The sequence below is a fragment of the Chlorocebus sabaeus genome, chromosome 20 (assembly GCF_047675955.1).
Source record: "Chlorocebus sabaeus isolate Y175 chromosome 20, mChlSab1.0.hap1, whole genome shotgun sequence".
NCBI classification, from domain to species: domain Eukaryota; kingdom Metazoa; phylum Chordata; class Mammalia; order Primates; family Cercopithecidae; genus Chlorocebus; species Chlorocebus sabaeus.
The window spans coordinates 8,106,317-8,125,444 of NC_132923.1; the positions used below are offsets into that span (position 1 = coordinate 8,106,317).

At 50.3% G+C, this 19,128-nt stretch overlaps 1 pseudogene; it reads left to right on the plus strand.

Moving 5' to 3' along the window:
- Positions 1–14,275: 14,275 nt before the first annotated feature.
- Positions 14,276–19,024, plus strand: LOC140709459 (lysosomal acid glucosylceramidase-like; annotated as a pseudogene).
- Positions 19,025–19,128: the final 104 nt, after the last annotated feature.

Consider the following 19,128-nt stretch of genomic DNA (forward strand, 5'->3'; position numbering starts at 1 on the left):
TCTCCAACTCCTGACCTCAAGTGATCCACCTGCCTCAGCCTCCCACAGTGCTGGATTTACAGGCATGAGCCACTTCTGCCAGCCACATAGCCATGTTTTGAGCATATATCACTATCTAAAATTATTTTTTGTTTATACGTTTGTGTCGTTCTATAGAATATAAGGGCACAAGATCAGGGACTTGCTCATTGAACTGGGTCTAATACACAGTACTTCCTCAACAAACACTCATTAAGATACTAACATGGCAGAGTGGGGCCTTGTAAACAGTTTCAGAGCCCTGTGCTTGTAGGAGCAACGTGGTGCCCTACAAGGAAGACAGGGAGGATGCAGGAGCACTGCCCAGAGATGGCGTCAGGCTTCACGACTTCTTGAATAATTCACCATCGTAACAACCCAGCCTCAGGAAGGGCTGGGGCATGGCCAGGACGAAACATTAGGTAGGAGGCGGCGGACACTGGGATTCCCACGGGGCAGCTTCTGGGCACTGGACGTTCTCTAACCTGAGGCTCTCTAAAGAGGAAGGTCAGGAATCCCTCTGAACTTCGGTGGGCTGAAATCGTTGTGGGAATTCAATCGCCCCCCGCCACCACCGTCCACTAAGGGTGTGCTGGCGGGAAAGCGGTGAGACGCATGCGTAGTTACCGCGTCCGGTACCCTCTCCCTTTCCAAATACGCTTGCGCCCCATCTGGGCTACGGCTGGTCAGCGAGAGTTGTCCGTCTTCAAGCGAACCAATGAGAGTTGTGGGCGGGCTCTGAGTCCCGCCTCTGGACGAGTGACTGTCTCTTCTCTGAGTGAGACCCCGCCCCGCCTCCCCAGGGCTTCTTTTCTCCAGGCTGCGGGTGGTGGGACTCCATCCTGGCTTCCGTCCCTATTGTGCTGGGCCCCAGTCTCCAGTCCCGCCTACGCGCCTTTGGAGGCTGCGGTGGGATTTTTTTTGCCTCCGATTGGGGCTGCTGTTTCTCTTCGCCTACAGTAGGCGTTATAAATATTTCGCCCTTTGAATGTTAGCTCTCCCCTCCCAGCGTTCCACTTAGCCTTTTTCATCATTAGCATTATTTTTAATGGTAAGGATGGTCAAATTTTACTAATGAAGAGATCATAAAGTCTTCAAGTCTTTGTATCCACTTGCTTTTTGAGGGGTGGAGTGGGAAAAAAGTTATATAATTCATGCATTCTTCGGACATGTGACAAACGTTCGCGGAGCGCGGCGATGAGCCCCGGGGTCGGGATGCGCACTGGGGCTGCACGTGGGAGCCAGGACGGACTGGACTGGTCCCTACCCAGCCCGCTGACGATTGGCAGGCCACTGCCTTTCATAAACTGGGCTCTATAACTGCCATTAAGCTGTTTGTACAATTAATCACAACAGTGATAAGAGCGACAAAGGAGCTACTCGGGTGGCTGAGGCGGGAGGATCTTTTGAGCCCAGGAGTTCGAGATCAGCCTGGGGAATAGAGCAAGATCCTGTCTCAAAAAAAAAAAGGCGGGGCCGGGCGCGGTGGCTCAAGCCTGTAATCCCAGCACTTTGGGAGGCCGAGACGGGCGGATCACGAGGTCAGGAGTTCGATACCATCCTGGCTAACCCGGTGAAACCCCGTCTCTACTAAAAAATAAAAAAAAAACTAGCCGGGTGAGGTGGCGGGCGCCTGTAGTCCCAGCTACTCGGGAGGCTGAGGCAGGAGAATGGCGTAAACCCGGGAGGCAGAGCTTGCAGTGAGCTAAGATCCGGCCACTGCACTCCAGCCTGGGCCACAGAGCCAGACTCCATCTCAAAAACAAAACAAAACAAAAAAAGGGGGGAGAAAAAGTGACAAGATGTGAGGGCTATGCGTTTGTGTTAGAGGAGATGTGTGGGGTGGGGAGGTGGCGGAGGGCGAGGTTGTTCTTAGAGAAAGTGACATCGGAGTAATTCTGAAAGAATAAGTGTTAACTAGGCTAAGCGGTGGGGAAGAGTGGTGTGTGCTGAAGGAAGAGAAGAAGAACCTGGCAAGTTCATGGCAGTCTGTAATTGGATGTTGGTCTCCCTCCACACTTGCCTCCTACAGTCTGATTTCTACACAGCACCCAAAGTGATCTCTTAAAAATACACATCTGATCTTGTCACTTCCCAGCACCAAACTCTACGGTGAATTTCCGTCTTAGAACAAAATTCAGACTCCTTACCATGGCCACCAATAAGGAAGGAGACAACTACTGCTCCTGCTGCCCTCGTTCCCCCACCTTGCCTCGTTCAAAGACAGGAGAAAAGAAAGAGAGAAACAAAAGTAAGATAAATAGCCAGACAACCTTGGCACCACCACCTGGCCCTAGGAGTTAAACAAAGTAATAATAATAACATCAACCCCTGGCCTAAAGTACTTATGTTATCTGTAAATTCCAGACACTGTATGAAAAAATCATTGTAAAACTTTTTGTTTTGTTAGCTGATGCATGTAGCCCCCAGTCACATTTCCCACGCTTGCTCGGTTTATCACGACCCTTTCAAGTGGACCCCTTAAAGTTGTAAGCCTTTAAAAAGGCCAAGTATTTCTTTCTCGGGGAGCTCAGCTCTTAAGACATCAGTCTGCCGACGCTCCCGGCCGAATAAAAAACCTCTTCCTTCTTTAATCCGGTGTCTGAGGAGTTTTGTCTGCGGCTCATCCTGCTACACCAAGACCCTACACAATCTGGCCTCCCAATTTCCTTCTCCAAGGTCACTTTTTACCACTATCCATCTCACTCACACTGCTCCAGAACACTCTATGCTTTCATTTTATTTTTCTTTCTTTCTTTCTTTTTCTTTTTTTTTTTTTTTGAGACGAAGTCTTGCTCTGTCTCCCAGGTGGTGTGATCTCCGCTTACTGCAACCCAGAGCAATGGGGTGATCTTGGCTCACTGCAGTCTCCGCCTTCCAGGTTCCAGCAGTTATGCCTCAGCCTCCTGAGTTCCTGAGTAGCAGGGATTACAGGTGCGTGGCATCAGGCCCAGCTAATTTTTGTATTTTTAGTATAGAGATGTATTTATTTATTTATTTTGAGATGGAGTCTCGCTCTGTCACCCAGGCTGGAGTGCAGTGGCGCGATCTCGGCTTACTGCAAGTTCCGCCTCCCAGTGCATGCCATTCTCTTGCCTCAGCCTCCCAAGTTGGTGGGACTACAAGCGCCCGCCACCACGCCCGGCTAATTTTTTGTATTTTTAGTAGAGACGGGGTTTCACCATGTTAGCCAGGGTGGTCTCGATCTCCTGACCTTGTGATCCGCCTGCCGCGGCCTCCCAAAGTGCTGGCATTACAGGCGTGAGCCACCACGCCCGGCCTTTAATAGAGATGTCATCATGTTGTCCAGGCTGGTCTCGAACTCCTGACTTCAAATGATCTGCCCATCTCAACCTCCCAAAGTGCTGAGATTACAGGCAAGAGCCACCACACCTGGCTCAGTATTTGTTTTATTTTTGTTATATTTATTTATTTAGAGACAGGGTCTTGCTCTGTTGCTCAGGCTGGAGGGCTGTGGCAGGAACACAGCTCACTGCAGCCTCCACTACCTCAGCTCAAGCGATCTTCCCACCTCAGCTGAGACTACAGTTGTGCACCACCACGCCTCCCTAATTTTTTCGTTTTACCATGTTGGCCAGGTTTGTCTCGAACTCTTGGGCTCCTCTGTCCTCCTACTGAGAGACAGGACTAGCCGGATTTCCTAGGCCGACTAATCCCTAAGCCTAGCGGGGAAGGTGAGGGCATCCACCTTTAAACACGGGGCTTGCAGCTTAGTCCACAACTGACCAATCAGAGAGCTCACTAAAATGTTCATTAGGCAAAAACAGGAGGTAAAGAAATAGCCAATCATCTATTGCCTGAGAGCACAGCGGGAGGGACAAGGATCAGGATATAAACCCAGGCATTCCAGCTGGCAGCGGCAACCCCCTTTGGGTTCCCTCCTGTTATATGGGAGCTCTGTTTTCACTCTATTTCACTGTTTTAAATCTTGCAACTGCACTCTTCTGGTCCGTGTTTTGTTATGGCTGGAGCTAGGCTTTCGCTCACCATCCACCACTGCTGTTTGCCGCGTTGCAGACCAGCCGCTGACTTCCATTCCTCTGGATCCAGCAGGGTGTCTGCTGTGCTCCTGATCCAGCGAGGCACCCATTGCCGCTCCCGATCAGGCTAAAGGCTTGCCATTGTTCCTCCTCAGCTAAGTGCCTGGGTTCGTCCTAATTGAGCTGAACACTAGTCACTGGGTTCCACGGTTCTCTTCTGTGACCGACAGCTTCTAATAGAGCTATAACACTCACTGCATGGCCCAAGATTCCATTCCTTGGAATCTGTGAGGCCAAGAACCCCAGGTCAGAGAACACGGGCTTGCCACCATCTTGGAAGTAGCCTGCCGCCATTTTGGAAGCGGCCCACCACCATCTTGGGAGCTCTGGGAGCAAGGACCCCCTGGTAACACTACCTTAGCCTCCCAAAGTGCTAGGATTATAGGCGTGAGCCACTGTGCCCAGCTGGTGTTCAGTATTTGAATCCATATTTCCTGTAGCTGCAACCAAAGTCCCTCTGTTAGGTCTCACTTCGATTATAACAATTGTGTTCAGGTTGGGCACACTGGCTCACGCCTGTAATCCCAGCACTTTGGGAGGCCTAGGCGGGTGAATCACTTGAGGTCAAATGTTTGAGACCAGCCTGACCAACACGGTGAAACCCTGACTCTACTAAAAATACAAAACATTCTCTGGACATAGTGGCGGGCACCTGTAATCCCAGCTACTTGGGAGGCTGAGGCAGGAGAATTGCTTGAACCTGGGAGGAGGAGGTTGCAGTGAGCGGAGATCTCGTCATTGCACTCCAGCCTGGGCTACAGAGCGAGACTCTGTCTCAATAATTAATTAATTAATTGTGTTCAGAGTCAGCATCATTCTTCCTGAAGTTCACCACTCCTTTGCCAGGAACACTCCCTGAAACACTGACAAGCAGGACCTTGAATAGTGGGGTATGGTTGGTAACAACTCATTCATTCAACAGACATTGAGACAAGCACCTATTTTGTGCTTGTCTCTAAATGAAGAGCTGGTTGTATTGTTTATCTTTTTAGGTAACGGGGCTTTCCCTATGTTGCCCAGGTTCGTCTCAAACTCCTGGGCTCAAGAGATCCTCTCGCCTCATGCTCTCAAGTGGTTGAATATACAGTCTCCAGCGACCATGCCTGGCTGAATGAAGAGCTTTGAGATTTCAAAGAAACAGGAACCATGAAATTTGCTTTGCAACTGTTTACAACCTTTAAGGAAGACTGAAAAGGCATTCCTGAAGCATATGAGAGGCCGCCTGTATGACCTGATGACTCAGAACGCTTGGAATTTAGATTAGGACAGATATGAACTTAGGCTTCACTCTGTCACATATTTAACTTCTCTAAGTCTTAGTTTTCTTATCTGTAATGTAGAGTTGTCAGGCTAATGCATGTAACACGCACTCATGAAAGATGGACTGTTATCTTGCAAAAAATTAGAAGAGAGCATATGAGGTACAAGGACCTTCCATCTGCAATGGGCTGTACAGTGAATGCTGTGGTTACTGTTGGAGCATTGGTAAATCACATGAATCCAATGGGAAGACCTAAGGTCACCCTAAGGTCAGACTCGGTGGCTCACGCCTGTAATTCCAGCACTTCGGGAAACCAAGGCAAGAAGATTGCTTGAGCTCAGGAGTTCGAGACCAGTCTAGGCAACCTGTTTCTACAAAAAGTTAGAAAATTAGCTTGGGGGCCGGGCGCGGTGGCTCAAGCTTGTAATCCCAGCACTTTGGGAGGCCGAGACGGGCGGATCACGAGGTCAGGAGATCGAGTCCATCCTGGCGAACACGGTGAAACCCCGTCTCTACTAAAAAATACAAAAAAATAGCCGGGCGAGGTGGTGGGCGCCTGTAGTCCCAGCTACTCGGGAGGCTGAGGCAGGAGAATGGCGTAAACCCGGGAGGCGGAGCTTGCAGTGAGCTGAGATCCGGCCACTGCACTCCAGCCCGGGTGACAGAGCGAGACTCCGTCTCAAAAAAAAAAAAAAAAAAAAGAAAATTAGCTTGGTGTGGTGGTGCGCACTTCTGGTCCCAGCTACTCAGGAGGCTAAGGTGGGAGGATCCCTTGAGCCCAGGTTGTCGAGGCTACAGTGAGCCAGGATCACACCATTGCATTCCAGCCTGGACGATAGTGTGAGGCCCTGTCTTAAAAAAGACAAAAACAAACCCAAAAAATCCACATCCTAGTGGGTAAGGGGCAGCAGAGGTCCCACCCAAGAGTGAAATCATTTTTGGTGTCAGTAATCAGAGAGCATAATATACCCTCAGGCCAGAAACTAGAGCTGAGTGATGGCTCACGCCTATAATCCCAGCACCTTGGGAGGCGGAGGCAGGTGGATTGCTTGACCTCAGGAATTCGAGACCAGCCTGGGCAACATAGCAAGACCCCATCTCTAAAAAAAAATTCAAAAATTAGTTTAGCATAGTGGCACATGCCTGTAGTCCCAGCTACTATGGAGGCTAAGGTGGGAGGATCAATTGAGCCTGAGAGGTCAAGGCTGCAGTGAATTGTGATTGTGCCAAGACCCTGTCTTTAAAATAAAATAAAATAAAATAAAATAAAATAACTAGAGCTGAAAAGACAGGTTCTAGGTTAACCGGTAGTAGTTGTTCATTCATTAATCTGTATAATAAGTACTTTTTTGAGCACCTACTCTGTGCTCAATGAGTATGTTCTGGAATGAACAAGTGTCTATTTGACTTGAACACCGACCATAGAAGTAACTAGCAGTGGAACTGGGAGGGGCACTCTCCATGGGACCTAAAGACCTAGGAGCCTGTGATATGATACCTGTCAGTGTGCAAGGGCTGGAGTTTGCTATCTGAGTCAGACCTACACTCCAGGACAGGTCTCGCTGGGATGGGATCAAAATTGCTGCTGGGTCAGCCAAACTATTTTTGTACTTTTGCTTTTCACTTATATTTATGTCTTCCCTAGGTATATAGCTGTCTTTTTTTGTTTGCTTGTTTTTCTGAGACAGAGTCTTGCTCTGTCACCCAGGCTGGAGTGCAGTGGCGTGATCTCGGCTCACTGCAACCTCTACCTCTGGGGTTCAAGCGATTCTCCTGCCTTAGACTCCTGAGTTGCTAGGATTACAGGGGTCTGCCACCATGTTGGCTAATTTTTTGTATTTTTAGTAGAGATGGGGTTTAGTACAGACAGGGTTTCACTGTGTTAGCCAGGATGGTCTCCATCTCCTGACCTCGTGATTCGCCCTCCTCAGCCTCCCAAAGTGCTGGGATTACAGGCATGAGCACCACGCCCGGCCACTGGAGACCCCTTTATACCAAAATATATATATATTTGTAAAGACAGAGTCTCCCTGTGTTGCCCAGGCTGGTCTTGAACTCCTGACCTCAAGGGATCCTCTTGTCTCAACTTCTTAAAATGATGGGGTTACAGGCATGAGCCACCATACCAGGACTTAGCTAACTCTTTTTCTTTCTTTTTTTTTTTTTTTTTTTTGAGACGGAGTCTCGCTCTGTCCCCCAGGCTGGACTGCAGTGGCCAGATCTCAGCTCACTGCAAGCTCTGCCTCCCGGGTTTACGCCATTCTCCTGCCTCAGCCTCCTAAGTAGCTGGGACTATAGGCACCCGCCACCTCGCCCGGCTAGTTTTTTTTTTGTATCTTTTAGTAGAGACGGGGTTTCACCATGTTAGCCAGGATGGTCTCGATCTCCTGACCTCGTGATCCGCCCGTCTCGGCCTCCCAAAGTGCTGGGATTACAGGCTTGAGCCACGGCGCCCGGCCAGCTAACTCTTTTTCAAGTGTTATACAAAGGGGACAGAGAAACGTCATTGTGGCCACCTAGTATGCCCCTATTGGCCACTGCAGTGAGGCCTAGGTGTTTGAGGAGAGGCACCTAGGGTAATGGCTCTCAGGCATACCCTAGGAGCACTTTGGAAATTTGTGGGGCATCTTTAATAGAGACAATGATTAGGAGGCACTTTGAGAATTTAGTGGATGGAACCCAGGAAAGGTAGACACTCTGCAACGTGTAGTACGTTCATGCACAAGGAAGAATTCACTCATTTCACCTAACAAATATAAAATCGAATATAAATCAGTAGGACTTTATTATAAAATATTGCAGAAAAGTTTCACAAGAATTTTTTGTAGAAAAAGCCCAATCAGGGCCGGGCATGGTGGCTCATGCCTGTAATCTCAGGACTTTGGGAGGCGAAGGCGGGTGGATCACCTGAGGTCAGGAGTTTGAGACAAACCTGGCCAACATGGTGAAACCCTGTCTTGACTAAAAATACAAAAATCAGCCAGGTGTGGTGGTGTGTAGCTGGTCTGTAATCCCAGCTACTTGGGAGGCTGAGGCAGGAGAATTGCTTGAACCCGGGAGGCGGGGTTTATAGTGAGCCAAGATCATACCACTGCACTCCAGCCTGGGTGAAAGAGCAATACTCCATCGAAAGAAAAAAGAGAGGAAGAGAGGAAGGAGGGAAGGGGGGAAAGAAAGAAAAAAGAGAAGATGCCGGGCGCGGTGGCTCAAGCCTGTAATCCCAGCACTTTGGGAGGCCGAGACGGGCGGATCACGAGGTCAGGAGATCAAGACCAGCCTGGCTAACACGGTGAAACCCCGTCTCTACTAAACAAATACAAAAATTAGCCGGGCGTGGTAGCGGCGCCTGTAGTCCCAGCTACTGGGGAGGCTCCTGAGGCAGGAGAATGGCAGGAACCCGGGAGGCGGAGCTTGCAGTGAGCCGAGATCCGGCCACTGCACTCCAGCCTTGGCGACAGAGTGAGACTCCGGCTCAAAAAAAAAAAAAAGAAAAAAAAAAAAAGAAAAAAGAGAAGAGGGGAAGGGGAGGGGAGGGAAGAGGAGAAAAGAAAGAAGGCAGGCAGGAAGAAAGAAAGAAATCCAGTTGAGATCGTTAAATTTGTTGTAATTTTGTTTTTGACACAATAAACATTAGTCCGTATTAAAACTAACTTTATGGGCGGGCACGGTGGCTCAAGCCTGTAATCCCAGCACTTGGGGAGGCCAAGACGGGCGGATCACGAGGTCAGGAGATTGAGACCATCCTGGCTAACACGGTGAAACCCCATCTCTACTAAAAAATACAAAAAAACTAGCCGGGCGAGGTGGCGGGCGCCTGTAGTCCCAGCTACTCAGGAGGCTGAGGCACGAGAATGGCCTAAACCTGGGAGGCGGAGCTTGCAGTGAGCTGAGATCCAGCCACTGCACTCCAGCCTGGGCGACAGAGGGGGCTCCATCTCAAAAAACAACAACAACAACAACAACAAAAAACTAAGCTTACTTAGAAAATAAAATAGAATATCCTCAAGGACAAATCACATTGTACAGGAAATATGAAATGTGAAATCATATTCACCCTGGAATATTGTTTTTTTTTTTTTGAAACAGACTGTTACTCTGTCTCCCAGGCTGGAGTGCAATGGCACAATCTCGGGTCACTGCAACCTCCAACTCCTGGGTTCAAGTGATTCTCCTACCTCAGCTTCCCGAGTAGCTGGGATTATAGGTGCGCACCACCACTCCCAGCTAATTTTTGTATTTTCATTTCAGATGGGATTTCGCCATGTTGGCCATGAACACCTGTCCTCAAGTTATTCACTGCCTCAGCCTCCCAAACTGCTGGGATTATAGGCATGAGCTACTGTGCCCAGCCACCCTGGAAAAATTTTACAAAATGAAGTATAAAAAGAAGAAAAAGAGGGGTGGGCACGGTGCCTTGTGCCTGTAATCCCCGCACTTTGCAAAGTCGAGGCAGGAGATCCTTTGAGTTTAGGAGTTTGAGACCAATCTGCGCAACACAGCAAGACCCTGTCTCTACAAAAAATACAGACACTAGGCTGGGCGCGGTGGCTCACGCCTGTAATCCCAGCACTTTGGGAGGCCGAGGCCTGCAGATCACGAGGTCAGGAGATGGAGACCATCCTGGCTAACACGATGAAACCCCATCCCTACTAAAAATACAAAAAATTAGCCAGGTGTGGTGGCAGACGCCTGTAGTCCTAGCTACTCAGGTGGCTGAGGCAGGAGAATGGCGTGAACCCGGGAGGCAGAGCTTGCAGTGAGCTGAGATCCCGCCGCTGCACTCCAGCCTGGGCAACAGAGCAAGACTCTGTTTCAAAAAAAAAAAAAAAAGGAATTAGCCAGGTGTGGTGGTGTGCGCCTGTAGTCCCAGTTACTCTGGAGGCTGAAGTGAGAGGACTGCTTGAGCCCAAGAGGCAGAGGTTGCACTGAGCCGAAATCAAGCCACTGCACCCCAGCCAGGGCAATATATGGAGACCCTGTCTCAAAAAAAAAATTGGTTGGGCGCGGTGGCTCACACCTGTAATCCCAGCACTTGGGAGACCAAGGTAGGCAGATCATGAGGTCAGGAGTTCAAGACTAGCCTGACCAACATGGTGAAACCCCATCCCTACTAAAAATACAAAAATTAAGCCACCGGGTGTGGTGGCTCATGCCTGTAATCCCAGCACTTTGGGAGGCCCAGGCGGGCAGATCATGAGATAAGGAGATCAAGACCATCCTGGCTAACACGGTGAAACCCTGTCTCTACTAAAACTACAAAAAATTAGCCAGGCATGGTGGCAGACGTCTGTAGTCCCAGCTACTCAGGAGGCTGAGGCAGGAGAATGGCGTGAACCCAGGAGGCGGAGCTTGCAGTGAGCTGAGATCCTGCCACTGCACTCCAGCCTGGGCAACAGAGCGAGACTCCGTCTCAAAAAAAAAAAAAAAGGTTGCTCAGTACCTGGCCAAAACAGAAGAGGCTCACTCACTGTACACAGAGGGAAAGAGGAAGGAGACGGTTTAACTTCTAAACTCACTAAAGCAGGAAAGGCAAATGTGGAATGTGCTCAGGAAATATCTGTGAGATGAATGAATTTGAGGGAAGTAAAGTACTAGATAATTACCTGCCCTACCCAGAACAAATCCTGTGCAATGTTTCCTTGAAAAGCAGAAGTCAGGCTGGGCACTGTGGCTCATGCCTGTAATCCCAGCCCTTTCGGAGGCCAAGGCGTGTGAATCACCTGAGGTCAGGAGGTTGAGACCAGCCTGGCTAACATGGTGAAACCTTGTCTCTACTAAAAATACAAAAATTAGCCAGGCATGGTGGTGCGTGCCTGTAGTCCCAACTACTTGGGAGGCTGAGGCAGGAAAATTGCTTGAACCCAGGAGGCAGAGGTTGCAGTGAGCTGAGATCGGCCACTGCACTCCAGACTGGGTAACAGAGTGAGACTTCATCTCAAAAAAAAAAAAAGAGAAGCAGGAAGTCTGGAAGAGGTGGATACTGACATAGTGAAGCAACTAGTTCAGTTCTACAACTTGACAGCCACACCTGTGCCAGGCTGTCTACAAGGATATTTAGAATGAGTAAGACATTCCTTCAAGGAACTCCAGGAACACAGGCCTAACATATTGCAATGTTTAGTGTCAAGCAGTGCACTAGAGACACATTATCACACTCAAACTTCACAACAATTCTCTGAAGTAGGAATTATCACTCCCCTTTCATAGATGAAACAGAGGCTTAGAGTGACTGATTTATTGAAGGTCAAACAGCCAGTAAATGGTGTAGCCAGGATTTCAACCTTTCTGTCTCACTAAGACTGTACAAAAAAAGATACAAACAACAGACAAATAGTTCCCAGGCACCTACCAAGTTGCCAGGCACTGTGTTTACCTCACTGACCCCTTTGAGGTTGTGGCATTGCCTCCATTTTCTACGCGAGGAAATAGGGTGAGAGCTGGGATTAGTCTGGTTATGACTGTGTGTGCCATTCCCACTAAATCTCGTTTGATGTGGTTCATGAGGCAAATGACATGGACAACTTCCTTCTCACGTCCACTGAGCATATGGCTTTTTACAACACTTCCTGGTTTCTGAATTACTTTACAAACCTCCCTGTCCTGTGAGGAAGGAAGAACGGTTATTACAATCTACATCTAGAAGCCTGTTGCCCTTTAGAGAGATGGCTGCAATTGCCTCACTGCCTGTGTCATGTGACTCTCTCAGGCCCTTAGTGATTAAATGAGGGATGCTGCAGAGGAGCCATGCTGACCACTTCCTCCCTCCTGTCCTGCCATCCCACTGTCGGTGTCCCACTCTCCTTGCGCCCTACACTTCACTGGCTAATAACTCCCCTCACTTTTTCCTATGTGAAGCCATCCTGGATAATTCCCCACCCAGGGATGGTCCCTCCTCATCTCAGAGAGCTCTCCATGCACACCTGTTACCTTTTCTGTTTTTACCTGTAAATAACTACCTGCCTGATTTCCATACCTCATACGCCTCTACAGGGCAAAGACTGTGTCTTTTGTTTGTTTTTTTGAGAGAGAGTCTCGCTCTGTCGCCCAGGCTGGAGTGCAGTGGTGCGGTCTCCACTCACTGCAAGCTCCGCCTCCCGGGTTCACGCCATTCTCCTGCCTCAGCCTCTCCAGCAACTGGGACTACAGGCGCCCGCCACCGGGCCCGGCTAATTTTTTGTATTTTTAGTAGAGACGGGATTTCACTGTGGTCTCGATCTCCTGACCCTGTGATCCCCCCGCCTCGGCCTCCCGAAGTGCTGGGATTACAGACGTGAGTCACTGCGCCCGGCCAAAGACTGTGTCTTTTTTGTTGTTGTTGTTGTCCTTTTTTTTTTTTTTTTTTTTAAGACGGAGTCTTGCTTTGTCGCCAAGGCTGGAGTGCAGTGGCGCGATCTCGGCTCACTGCAAGCTCCGCCTCCCGGGTTCGCCATTCTCCTGCCTCAGCCTCCTGAGTAGCTGGGACTACAGGCGCCAGCCACCACGCCCGGCTAATTTTTTGTATTTGTAGTAGAGACGGGGTTTCACTGTGTTAGCCAGGATGGTCTCAATCTCCTGACCTCGTGATCCGCCCGCCTCGGCCTCCCAAAGTGCTGGAATTACAGGCGTGAGCCACCGTGCCCGGCCTGAGACTATGTCTTAAACATCACGATAGCCTTAGCATTTTGTGTAGTGAAGGTTTTGTTTTGTTTTGTTTTGTTTTTGTTTTTTTGGTTTTTTGTTTTTGAGACGGAGTCTCGCTCTGTGGCCCAGGCTGGAGTGCAGTGGCCCGATCTCAGTTCACTGCAAGCTCCGCCTCCCGGGTTTACGCCATTCTCCTGCCTCAGCCTCCCCAGTAGCTGGGACTACAGGCGCCTGCCACCTCACCTGGCTAGTTTTTTGTATTTTTTAGTAAAGACGGGGTTTCACCGTGTTAGCCAGGATGGTCTCGATCTCCTGACCTCGTGATCCGCCCGTCTCGGCCTCCCAAAGTGCTGGGATTACAGACTTGAGCCACCGCGCCCGGCCTGTATTTGTTTTTTAGTATCAGCTTTATTCGTATCATTTTGAAATTTTTATCAAAAGCGCAGTGTGCCTGCTGTGGTTCCCATGCCCTGGGATTTAGGAACTTTTACCCCATTCTCCATCCAAATCTGTCTTCTGTGTTCTAGGCTCTTCCTAAAGTTGTCATTCACACAAACCTTCCAGAATTTTTTTTTTTTTTTTTGAGACGGAGTCTCACTCTGTCGCCCAGGCTGGAGTGCAGTGGCCGGATCTCGGCTCACTGCAAGCTCTGCCTCCTGGGTTTACGCCATTCTCCTGCCTCAGCCTCCGGAATAGCTGGGACTACAGGCGCCTGCCACCTTGCCCGGTTAATTTTTTGTATTTTTTAGTAGAGACGGGGTTTCACCGTGTTAGCCAGGATGGTCTCGATCTCCTGACCTCGTGATCCGCCCGTCTCAGCCTCCCAAATGGCTGGGATTACAGGCTTGAACCACGGCGCCCGGTCACCCTCCAGAATTTTAAAGGGTGTATAATCTGTAACAACTCAGAGGAAGCCAATTGCCCTTTAGAAATATGCCTGCAGCCGGGCGCGGTGGCTCAAGCCTGTAATCCCAGCACTTTGGGAGGCCGAGACGGGCGGATCACGAGGTCAGGAGATCGAGACCATCCTGGCGAACACGGTGAAACCTCGTCTCTACTAAAAAATACAAAAAAAACTAGCCGGGCAAGGTGGCGGGCGCCTGTAGTCCCAGCTACTGGGGAGGCTGAGGCAGGAGAATGGCGTAAACCTGGGAGGCGGAGCTTGCAGTGAGCTGAGATCTGGCCACTGCACTCCAGCCTGGGCGACAGAGCCAGACTCCATCTCAAAAAAAAAAAAAAAGAAAAGAAATATGCCTGCAATTCCCTCACTTCCTGTGTCATGTGACTCTCCCAGTCATCACATGACCCATCCATGTCAGGAAGCCGGAATTACCTGCAGGACTAACCTAGTGCCTATAGCTACGGCAGGTACCTGCATCCTTGTTTTTGTTTAGTGGATCCTTTATCCTTCAGAGACTCTGGAACGCCTGTGGTCTTCTCCTCATCCAATGACCCTGAGGTGATGGAGTTTTCCAGAAAGGTAAGAGAGAGCTCCCAATCAGCATTGTCACAGTGCTTCTGGAATCCTGGCACTGGAATTCAGTGAATGACAGACTCTCTTTGAATCCAGGGCCATCATGGCTCTTTGAGCAAGGCACAGATGGAGGGAGGGGTCGAAGTTGAAATGGCTGGGAAGAGTGGTGGGGAGCGTCCTGATTTGGGGTGGGCAGAGAGTTGTCATCAGAAAAGTTGCAGGGAGAGCTGCACCCAGGGGTCTGTGGGCCTTGTCCTAATGAATGTGGGAGACTAGGCCATGGGCACCCAAAGGCAGCTAAACCCTGCCCAGGAGAGTAGTTGACGGGGGGAGAGGGGCTTGCTTTTCAGCCACTCCTCATTCTGTCCTCAGGAATGTCCCAAGCCTTCGGGTAGGGTAAGCATCATGGCCGCCAGCCTCACAGGATTGCTTCTACTTCAGGCAGTGTCATGGGCATCAGGTAGGTGAGTCAAGGCGGTGGTGAGGTAGCACAGAGGCTCTCTTCTGCCTCGTAGTCCTTTGGTAGCCTTCCAGTACTCTGGTGGTAGACTTAATAGGTGCTCAATACATCCTTTTGAGTGACTGAGACCAACTTTGGGGTGAGGAGTTTTGAGACCGTATTCCATCTCTCTGAGCAGCTGTGTCCGTTCTCCACATCCTCATCAGACCTCACCTCTGCTTGTGCTCCCTCCCCTGTGGCGCCCCTGCATCCCTAAAAGCTTCAGCTACAACTTGGTGGTCTGTGTCTGCAATGCCACATACTGTGACTCTCTTGACCCCCTGACCTTTCCTGCCCTAGGTACCTTCAGCCACTATGAGAACAGAAGTAGTGGGCATTGGGTGGAGCTGAGTAAGGGGAACATCCAGGCTAATTGCACTGGCACAGGTAAACATTACACCCTTCACCCCCTGGGCCAGGCTGGGTCCTCTTAGAGGCAAACGGTATCAGTGATCATCAAGGAGTTTCTCCCCTGGGAACTGAGACCCTTATTCCCTGTGGATGTCCTCGGGCCTGCTACTGACCCTGCAGCCAGAACAGAAGTCCCAGAACGTGAAGGGATTTGGAGGGGCCATGACAGATGCAGCTGCCCTCAACATCCTTGCCCTGTCACCCCCTGCCCAAAATTTGCTACTTAAATCGTACTTCTCTGAAGAAGATGAGGAGGAAGGGGACAAGATGACAGTGCCTTTGACACTTTTCTTTGCCCTTTCTTTGGATCCTGACTTCTGCCCATCCCTGACATTTGGTTCCCGTTTTAATGCCCTCTGAAATAAGATTTCCCCGCCTATCATCTGCTAACTGCTTATAGACTCAGGCTCAGAAAGGCCTGTATTTCACCCAGGTGCCAGCCTCCACAGGTTCCAATCCAGGAGCCCAAGTTCCCTTTGGCCCTGACTCAGACACTATTAGGACTGACAAGTGATAAGCAGAGTCCCATACTCTCCTATTGACTCAGACTACCATATCTTGATCATCCTTTTCTGTAGGAATCGGATATAACATCATCTGCGTACCCATGGCCAGCTGTGACTTCTCCATCCGCACCTACACCTATGCAGACACCCCTGATAATTTCCAGTTGCACAACTCCAGCCTCCCAGAGGAAGATACCAAGCTCAAGGTAGGCATTCTAGCTTTTTCAGGCCCTGATGGCCCTGATGTCTGGGGGTTGATGTAGGGTAGGTCTGCTTGTAGAGATGTTTTGTCCCTTGCTATTTTGTCCCGGGGGTGGGAGGGTGGGGGCTGATGGCTGAACCGGATGCACTGGTTGGGCTAGTATGTGTTCCAACTCTGGGTGCTTCTCTCTTCACTACCTTTGTCTTTAGATACCCCTGATTCACTGAGCCCTGTAATTGGCCCAGCATCCTGTTTTACTCCTTGCCAACCCCTGGACATCCCCCACTAGGCTCAAGATCAGTGGAGCAGGGAATGGGAAGATGTCACTCAAGGGGCAGCCCGGAGACATCTACCACCAGACCTGGGCCAGATACTTTGTGAAGTAAGGGATCAGCAAGGCTGTGGGATCAGGACTGGCCTCCCCTTTGGCCACGTTGATCTATGTCCCAACCCTCAACCTGGTTCCACTTCCAGATCTGCCTCTCCTCAGCTCACCTTTCTACCTTCTGGGCCTTTCAGACTTGAACCCGTCAGTCTTGGCCACTCCATCAGGCTTCCTGTTCTCTCAGTCTGGTCTACTTTCTTGGCCGGATCATTTATGACCTTTCTCTTGCCAGGTTCCTGGATGCCTATGCTGAGCACAAGTTACAGTTCTGGGCAGTGACAGTTGAAAATGAGCCTTCTGCTGGGCTATTGAGTGGATACCCCTTCCAGTGCCTGGGCTTCACCCTAAACATCAGTAAGACTTCATTGCCCGTGACCTAGGTCCTACCCTCGCCAACAGTACTCACCACAATGTCCGCCTACTCATGCTGGATGACCAATGCTTGCTGCTGCCCCACTGGGCAAAGGTGATAAGGCCCAGACTTCCTTGGTGCTCCATTGACCTTCAAATCTAGCCTCCAAATGACTGGCTCCCAAACTTAGAGCAATTTCTCTACCCAACTGTGGATTCCTAGAGCACCATTCCCCTGGACCTCCAGGGTGCCATGGATCCCACAGTTGTCACTTTAAACCTCTCTATGCTTGGGGTGGTAGCTCATGCTTATAATCCCAGCTCTTTGGGAACCCAAGATGGGGGGATCACGTGGACCTAAGGAGTTCAAGATGAGCCTGGGAAACATGGTGAAACCCCATCCCTATAAAAATAAAATAGAAAAGTTAGCTGGGTATGGTGGTGGCACACCTATAGTCCCAACTATTCTGGAGGCTAAGGCGGGAGGTTTAGTTGATTCTAGAATTTGAGGCTGCAGTGAGCTGTGATTGTGCCACTGTACTCCAGCCTATGTGACACAGTGAGACCCTGTCTCAAAAATAAAAACAAAAAATCCCTCCCAAAACTTCTCTAGTTGCATTCTTCCCACCACCCATCTTCAGGATTCCTACAAGAGGAAACAGAAGTTCCAGAAGCCTGTGTGCAAGGTCCAGGGTCACTTGCTTTTCCTTTGCAGGTACTGACAAGACCCAGAGGCAGCTAAGTATGTTCATGGCATTGCTGTACATTGGTACCTGGACTTTCTGGCTCCAGCCAAAGCCACCCGAGGGGAGACACACCGCCTGTTCCCCAACACCATGCTCTTTGCTTCAGAGGCCTGTCTGGGCTCCAAGTTCTGGGAACAGTGTGCGGCGAGGCTCCTGGATCGAGGGATGCAGTACAGCCACAGCATCATCACAGTAAGCCACCCCAGTCTGCCTTCCTGCAAAGCACACCTCAGACCCCTTAGTAGTCTCACCAAAGACTGACAGACCTTTCCTGTCCAGCTTTCCCCAGCTAGCCTGCCCTTTTGGGCAACTGGGGAACCATGATTCCCTGTCTTGCCTTTCCTTCACAGGTCTGCACACCTCATTGCCCCTTTTGCAACTACTAAGGCACTTTCACCTGCCTCAGACTTCTCAGCACCCCTTGAGATGCCTCCATCTTCACACCCCCAACTCCTTAGCAGCTAAGGAATGTGCCCCTCACAGGGCTGAGCTACCCACAGCCACTTCTCCCTCATGTGACCCTTACCTACAGTCTCTGGGGACCCCCAGTATTGAGCCTTTGTCTCTTTGCCTTTGTCCTTACCCTAGAACCTGCTGTACCATGTGGTCAGCTGGACTGACTGGAACCTCACCCAAAACCCCGAAGGAGGACCCAATTGGGTGCGTAATTTTGTCGACAGTCCTGTCATTGTAGACATCACCAAGGACACGTTTTACAAACAGCCCATGTTCTACCACCTTGGTCACTTCAGGTGAGTGGAGGGCGGGCACCCCCATTCCATATCAGGCTTATCATCTCCTACATCAGATGGCTTACATCACTCTACACCATGAGGGAGCAGGAAGGTGTTTAGGGTGGAACCTCGGGAGAGGCACACCCATCCCCTTTTGCACCATGGAGGCAGGAAGTGACTAGGTAGCAACAGACAACCCCAGTGCCTGAGGCTGGACTGCGATGTAGAAAAGCAGGGTCAGTGCCCAGCAGCATGGCTCCAGGTCTAGAGACCCAGGGCAGAGCTTCTGCAGGAGTTATGGGGTGGGTATGCGGGTGGGTGACTTCTTAGATGAAGGTTTCATGGGCGGTACCCTGAGGGACTCTGACCATCTGTTCCCACATTCAGCAAGTTCATTCCTGAGGGCTCCCAGAGAGTGGGGCTGGTTGCCAGTCAGAAGAACGACCTGGACACAGTGGCACTGATGCATCCCGATGGCTCTGCCGTTGTGGTCGTGCTAAACCGGTGAGGGCAACAGTGGGGTCTGGGAAGTGGGCTGAAGACAGGGTCGGGGGCCTTGGCAGGATCACACTCTTAGCTTCTCTTCCCCACTCCCTAGCTCCTCTAAGGATGTGCCTCTTACCATCAAGGATCCTGCCGTGGGCTTCCTGGAGACGATCTCACCTGGCTACTCCATTCACACCTACCTGTGGCGTCGGCAGTGATGGAGTGGATACTCAAGCTCAGCCTGGGCATTAAAAGGACAGAGTCAGCTCACACGCTGTCTGTGGCTAAAGAGGGCACAGCAGGGCCAGGGTGAGCTTACAGCGACATAAGCCCAAGGGCAGTGGTTTGGGTGATTCACTTTCCCCTCTAGGTGG